This window comes from Nomia melanderi, chromosome 9 (genome assembly GCF_051020985.1).
Source record: "Nomia melanderi isolate GNS246 chromosome 9, iyNomMela1, whole genome shotgun sequence".
NCBI classification, from domain to species: Eukaryota; Metazoa; Arthropoda; class Insecta; order Hymenoptera; family Halictidae; genus Nomia; species Nomia melanderi.
This window is the reverse complement of record NC_135007.1, coordinates 15,043,080-15,051,383: the sequence shown is the minus strand read 5'-3', so window position 1 is coordinate 15,051,383 and position 8,304 is coordinate 15,043,080.

Here is an 8,304-nt window from a genome sequence, read left to right as displayed (position 1 = left end):
GCGGGGGCGCAACAAATTTCGAGCGCGTTTCGGGAGCTTATTAAGCCGACGAGCCGAATCTTCGGGGCCGCGGCGAGCACTTAGCCGCCGCGTACTATCGGGCGCGACCTCAAAGAGCTTTTACGAGTCCTCCAGCTTCTCGCTTCCCGCCGCTGCCGTTAACGATACGCCGGGAACACCTTAACGACCTGACGCGAGCTACCCGCCGGGACAGGAAGCCGGCTTTATTTATCGCGATAAACGTTACTCGACCCCTTACCATCGTCTTACAAAAGGATTACGATCCCTGCACGTCCATCCTGGCCGGGATACCGTCCCCCATTCTCGCACCTACATCTCGCGGGCAGACCGTTTGCTGGTACACTATCGCAGCTCGTGCCCTGGAAACCGGGTGTAACTTGGGAGGATTGCCGGGGCGAAGGATGCATTTAACGGGAACCTCACTTTTCCTGCGTTCAGATTTAACCCTTTGCCGGAGGTGACTCTGTTAGTGAGATTTGATGAAGTGGAATTATCAAGTTTGATGTTTAACAGTAGGTTATGGAAATCGTCAATTTGACGCAGATTGAATTTTATAGACTTTATTTGGTGAATGTTTCAATCGGTTTTCGTTGACCCAGTTACACGAATATAAATCCTGATTGTCTATTTCTACATTTAGAATTTCTGAAAATCTAAATGAACGGATATATACTTTGCAGTCGAGAGGCGAGCCAGTCATCACGATTTGATGAAGTGAAATTATTCACTTTTCAGATTTAACCTCTCGAGTGAGAGGTGACTCTGTCACCAGGATTTGATGAAGTGAAATTATAGAATTTGATATTTAATATTGAACTGGGTAAAATGCACTCGTGTGTGAAATGTTGGGATGGAAAAGCTTTGTTTCTCAATTTACTTGTGATTCTTTGAGTTAATTTCAGAAAATATCATCTTTGTCTAGTTGGAAATTGTTAAGAATTTCAGATTTTCATATTTAACTAATTTCTTTAACACGTTCCATGCCACGTGTACCACATGTGGTACACGCCAATGTTTGTAAAAAAATATTTTTAATAGTTACGATTGAAAACATAAAGAAACAATATCAAAATATATAAAAATGACCAAAAACTTGAATATAACTTACTATTTTATTGAAAAACTCAATACAGTTCATAAGCAAAATATAAAGTTTCCGTGTCACGAAACGTGTTAACCCTTCCTCAGAGAAACATCTGTTATCATTTGAATAATTGCAAAAAGGAGGAATCAATATTGAGTCATTTTGACCTGTTTGATAGCTTCAGTGTCAACAAGATGTTCAATCGAGATTGTTCAACCTGTTATAGTTTCACTCTTGAACGGACACCTGGCTTGACCTTCGAACTGATTCGCCGGTTCTACGTGTCGTATAGATTCGACGACTGATTCTATCAGCGCCGATAAGACGGCTCGCGGAAACGATCCCGCTGGGGGATGCAAGTCAGTTTCTAGAGCTTGGTCCACGGAGCAGATGTTGCTGGGATGGTCTGGCTAGACGGAGATGATAGGCGCCGCTCCAATAGCGGTATCGACGATCGGCAGGCCACGTCAGCTTTTTCCAGTTAGCTGGCGGAATTCTCGATCGGAAGGATACGGGTAATGGAACGCTGCGAGATGGGATTCCCTTGTTTATTTGTTTATTCGTCGCTGAAGCTCGTTAACCGGGCGTCGATATTTTTTGGGAATACCGGCATTCGCGCTTCTTAGCGCATTGTTCGCCGGTAATTTTCCGCAAAAGCCATCTCATGTCACCGGTTAATATTCTGTAATCAAGCATCAAAGTGAAACAATCCAAATAAACTTCAGCATGCTTTATAAATAATGAATTGAAATATAATTTTGAATATTTCGCTCTCGCAATATTCTACATTCCTCTGCGTTTCAACAATTGAAACAGCTACTACTGGTATTCGCGCTTCTTAGCGCATTGTTCGCCGGTAATTTTCCGCAAAAGCCATCCCATGTCACCGGTTATTATTCCGTAATCAAGTATGAAAGTGGAACAATCCAAATGAACTTCAGCATACTTTATAAATAATCAATCGAAACGAAACTTTCATATCTTGTATATAACTTTGTATATTTTGCTTTCGCGATATTCTATATTGCGTTTCAAACATTGAAACAGCTAATGCAAGTGCAAACACGACTTAACTCGTGACCGGTCAACAACGTGTCATGTATACGCTTCGATATGAGAAACGAGCGGAGTCGACTGAAAGGATATAAATTTCGCTTGCTCTTCGGCTTGCATTAATTGATTAAATTAAAACAGCTCAATGGACAGAGTTGATAAAAATAATACATCGTTGCTGGAATCTGTAAGTTCAAACTCTGCTGACGTCCTTTCTTCCGTCAAAGTTCAGCGGCACTTCCATTGGCAAGGAGGTTACGTTTGTTACGGACTGTACAGTGGCTGAATATTCATAGGTGCAAGAACACATTTTCCTTTGATTGTACTCTATAATGCTTGAACTTCGTAAAGTCAATCAAGTGCTCGCCACGAGCAAGTTTGTCTCGGTGTTATAAGGAGAGGGTTGGAACAGCTTCCGGCTGCACCGTTACGCATTGTTTTGTCAATTCCGACATCGTATCTTGGTAATCATCGGACCGGGAGGATCTCCTTTCGAGTTGATCTCGATTGTTCGAACTGGAATCGACTCGAGTTGCTTCGTAAGATTACTGCGAAGCGCGTGTTCGCGATATTTACAGTCAATCATTGCGTAATAAAGGAGGCAGAACATGGTTAGCGTCAACGTGCTCTAAGCGGAGCCGAAGGTGGATGACGTGTCACCCCTCGGGCGTCGAAAGATTTATGACGGGGTCTTAGCGAGCATGCGAACTCGAACAAGGGTGGATGGGACGAAACAGAACAGTTGTTAGGCGATGGCTGGCCGCCACGTTGCTCCGTCGAACTGTAGCTTGTCACAGGGATGCCCTTATTGTTCGTTTCTGCTGTTCTTCCCCTGCAACCGGCGCATAAGCTAACCAAATGTACCCGAAATCCGCTGGACTAAGGTCCACCCTCTTCTAGAACGTCCTTCGTAACTACCCTTGTAATCTTCACAGATTTTTATTAGAACTCAACCAAACACGTTGAGTGCCCAGCGATAATGCGGGATTTTTATCTATCGTTTAATTGCTATGTTCATGTAACTTTTTAGATATGTATAACACAAGTCCAAAGTAACATTTACAAAATTGAATTTCTTATCCTCTTCTGTAAGTTCGAAATTTTGGTTTAGTCGATGTTTAAAAATGTATCGATATAGTCACCGACACTCGCGTTTTTAGTAGCTGAAATTTAGCCGGTTCAATGTGCTAAGAGACATCTCACCCCATAGATCTGTGAATTCTAGTTCAACATCTTCCATTGCTATAGGAAATATTTAAATAAAACTACTTCGTCGCTTAATTTATCTGTGAATGATCGTCTGAAGGGTTACTGTAGTTGGAAATGAAATGTGGATTTAATGGTTCCTTACTGTTGACTGGAATTTCGAAGCTACCGTGAATAAAGATTGATGATTCTAGTTTCTTGTTTCGATAGATAGAATGTAGTAACAGTGATATTTAATCGTAAGCGTAATCATTTTTAATTTGTTCAATATTAACCCTTAGCACTCGAGATGTGACTCTCACCACTTAATTTGATACATCAAAACTATAAAATTAAATATTTAATATTTCAAATGAAACTTTGTATCGCTATAGGAAATATTTAAATAAAATTACTTCCTCAATTTATCCGCGAATGATCGTTAAATTAGTTTCAAACAGTGTCGTCTATCTCGTCGAAAAATGTTAAATATTTCCAGCGAAGAACTTTCGAGTGCAAAGGGTTAATTGGCAATTCTATCAGTCGCGGCGAAGTTCCAGTTCGCCGAAATAAAAGACACGCGATGATCTCTGGCTCGCGAGCCAGCTGCAATAATTTCCCGGTCGTATTTAGAGAAGGAATTATGGGAAGTTCCGCAAACGAATTCGCAATGATTTTTCGCGGAACTTGTTACTCTCCGCGCGCGAAATCGGCGCGCGGGGGCGTGCCGATTGGAGAAGTTTCCGAAGGGAAAGCGTTCCCTAATTGCATCCGGCGAAATTCATCCCACGGCGGCACGCTCGCGCGCGCGGGCGTGCACGGCCGTTCGGCCGCTCTTTGAGCGGCTCCGAAGATTTCCGACCCCGGGCGCTCGAATTCCCGAGGGTAAATCGAGCACGGCTCGAACTTCAGACGCTCGGGATACGCCGGCAGCGTAGCCGCGAAAGAGAAAGGGGGGGAGCGCAACTTTGCGCGTGGCCGGGAATTTTTACACGACCCCTGACCTGTCCGCCCGCTCACAAAGACACTCGGCTCGGTGTTCCGCCGGGGCAAAGGGCGAATCACGGGGCCCGCGAGCGGCGGTCCGCGATTCCGGGCGGTCCGCCCCGGCCCCGCTCCAGTATGCAGGCGTCGCGGAAACTTTTCCAATCGAGCGGAAACTTTGTTCCCGTAATTAAAGCCGCGCGAATACTTAATGGACTCGTGCCGGCTGATCGATCGGCCGTTCCGGCGGCGCGCCGGCCCCGATTTCTGCTCCGCTAACTTGCCCGGCTGACCTTATCGCCGCTGAAAAGCCGCGGCTTCTTCTTTGTCAAGGTTGAATTCATGACCGAAGCACAGGAAGCTCGGTGACTTTCACGGGCAACGGCGTTATGGCGTCTGTTGCTGGGAAGCTGCCGTAGGACGTCACTCGGCGCTCTTCTGCGAGCCGATTGGTGCGTAAGCGCTTCCGCGAATCGTATAATTAGAACCGTAGCTGACCAATCGGACGAGCCCTAGCTTCCAAGTACTTGGTGCACGTATGATGCGCGTCATTGGTTGCAGAGGGTGAATCATGGGAAGATAATGGTTTTGTTGGATTTGAACGGATGAAATCGGATAGTTTCCAAGGGTGCACATTGTTATTGTAGTATTCTTTTCAGTATTTTCTGGATCTCCAACGATGTTTGAAAAGAAATTGCTATTCCTTGTTAATAATAGCTAATAGCGTAACATTAATACGCATGTGAGAACTACCTATTGTAGTAAATTATATTTAATTAGCCTTCGCCATAAAGGCGCTATTGTATACCCGCCCCCGGCCAAACTTTGTAAGGCTGGGGAACATTTTTTGAAAATAAAGCGCCTTTTCTTCTTTTCAGTATTTTCTATATCACCAACGATTTTTGAAAAGTAATTGCTATTCTTTGTTAACCCTTTGCACTCGGATGTTTCGTACTAGAAATATTTAAAATTGATGTTTGAGACTAATTCGAAGAGAAGGCACCAGTGCATTGAGGAACAAAGCTGTTTTATTCGAATGTTTCACGTATCAAGGCATTACACAAAGTTTAACATTAAATATCACATTCTATAGTTTGACTGTGTGAAATCAAGTGGTGACTGAGAGTCACCTCTCGAGTGCAGAGGGTTAACTTTGCTACTTCGTATATCATAGTCGACATCAACAGACCTTCAAGCGACGTTCAACGCGGAGAAACGGAATAGAATTCATCGTGTAAGTTTGATTGGCCGCATTCCCGTTAAATATTCAAAATTATTCCCTCGAGTCGCGATGCATTCGTTTCGCCGTAAAGTAACAGAATGTACTGCCCCGTAAATCATTTCAGAGACACGAGCACTGAATAGGTCCTCGTGCAACCGTGCTGCTTTTCGCCGCACGATCCACCTCAGCTCGCCGCTCGGCCAGTAACAAAGACGTGCCGAAATTGAGTCGCTGTTACTATCGAATCCACCGTTGCGAGTGGAAGAATCCCTTTGCACTTCTTCACTTTCGAACCATAGGACAGGTTGTCCAACCCTTTGCGGTCCGAAGTGCTCTCGGTTTCTCACTTTGAGGTCCACGTCGACGTTAGTTCATTCAATTACAGCTTAATAAGATGATCTATTTATTCATTCAATAATATTTGGAAGTCATTGAAATGTTACCTTTAAACGGTACAACTGTGATACCACAGATAAATATAGAAAAAATTGTTAAAACTGAATAGAATTTAATAGAATCTCGAGTCTGACTCGACATGGGACTGCTAAGGGCTAACGTGAGATCCCTACTGAAGGGAACATTTTAACATCCCTCCCGAAGGACGCTCTCTGTTCCACCCCCGGAAGGAGTGCCAATAAACTCTGTCGAAGACGGCGATCAGGCCTGATGTTTTTGAGAAGGCATAGGTTCACTGAATATTCATTTGCTAAATAAACAAAGAAACGCGGTTCTCAGCTCGTTTTCTGTGAACTCGCTCAAAAGCGTGTCCTCCTCAAGTAAAACTAACCCTCGCAAGAAATGTGACTCAATACCATTAAAAACACATCTAACACTCACTCTCACCATAGTTTTCCACAAGAACAACGTCGACTCGCCAAAAGAAACCAGCAAACCCCAAAAAACGCCATTCCTGCAGCTCCCGGAGCACTTCTGCGATAGCACTCGGAGCGACCTCGAACGTGTTTTAGCGTTAAATATTAAGCCTACGCTATACCAGACGGATGTGCCCGCGTCGGAACACGTGTCACGGAAGGCAGATAGCGACGGATGCGCGAGCAACACGTATCGCGCCGCGAGGAGGCCTCCGAAGGAGCCACGATCGCTCGGTAGGTTCAGCGAGCGAGGCGCGCGGAGAGCGAAGTTTAGTTCCCGTATCACGCGGGAGGATAACGGGCCGGGAGAAGTCTAACGAAGAGACGTCTGGGGAGCTATTTCACCTAATTTAACTGCGCGAGACCCGGCCGGGGCGGGCGGGTCGCGGGGAACGGGGGCGGCGAGGTACGCGGACGCCCGAGGAGCGGCGGCGTTCGGTCCCCGAGGATCGCGGGGACGCGGGCGTGCTCCGCGCGAGCGATCCCGGCGGGTTCGCGCGCGAGTAATTCCGCGGAACGGAGGTCGCGGCGAGGAGCACCGTAATCGACGACGGTCACCGAAGTCCCTTGGAGATGATGGCGGGAATTTATACCGGCGGTGAATAAAAGATAATAAACTCCGGCTTTTAGCGGCGCGCCGCTCGCTCGGGGAGTTGTCGAGGCGTATCGATTGATAAAGTTTCGACGAGCGTCCTGACACACGTACACTGGGTGGCCGGGGCGCGTTCCGAGGGGTCGCGCGCTATCGGAGATAGACAAATTGCGGGGAAATGGCCGTTTTCGAGGTTCCTTATTCCAACGCTCGCCGCGGCGTTTTCAGCGCGGAACGCTCGCTGGGATGATGGACCGATTTTCTTGTGGTTCTATCGGGTGCTTTCGAGTGAGGCGATTGGAGGGTTGAAGGATGGAGAGTGGAGAAGGGGCGAGTATTCATTTTGGAAGGGTTTTGTTAGGAGTTTTTCTGTATTCTAAGTGGAGATTGATATGTTCAGAGGTGTTAGGAGATAGGTCTTCAGAGTTTTCGAAATTGTTGAAGTTTGAAAATAGTGGAGAGAAATGTGCTGGTAATTGTATAGTAGGGGAAGTGGGAAGGTTGTGGAGAATAATTAACCTTTTACACTCCGAGGAATTTTTAATACGAGCTAGGACAGTATTATAATGGCGCCTTTGTGGGAGATTGAAGATCCTTTGTCGTTAAAGAAACAGGTGTAGATTTTAACCCTTTGCACTCGAGAAGTTTTTCATTAGAATACTCAACATTTTTTAATCAAATACCGACGACATTCAAACTGACTTAACGAGGAATCGCACTGATGCATTGTACAAAGTTTAGTATTCCTATAAAAATTGTAACAATAGATTTTTTTCAGTTTCTTCAGACATTCATTATAGTACTCAAATGAAACTATTCATTTTCAAAATCATTTCGAATATTCAACGCTGTTAACCCCTCGTCCTACAACGAGTGAGACTCGTGAAGATTTTCAACATATAAAAAATTTAAATTTAATTATATAAAATTTTGAATATTGAAACTTTGAAAGGTGTCGTTCGCCATGTTCGATGCACACAGCGTTGGGGATGCATCGGTAGAACGTTTCCATAGGTTTCGAAGTTAACCGAGTTAGCGACGTTTGAAAATCATCCGACAGAACGAGTTCATAACGGGCCCGATCGCACCTATTCGACTCGTTCCAAGATGTCGTTCGGTTCCAGGGGACGGGCCGTCGGTGGTTGTTTCGCGTTCGCCGGAGGATTTATCGCATCGGCACTCTTCCGGCGTCGAATACTCCTCGGTGTGTCCCTTCCGTAATCCGGGCGGCAGGAAGCCGGCGACCTTTCGGCCGGGCAAGAGTCGACTCCTTAATTAATGGATGGAAGTA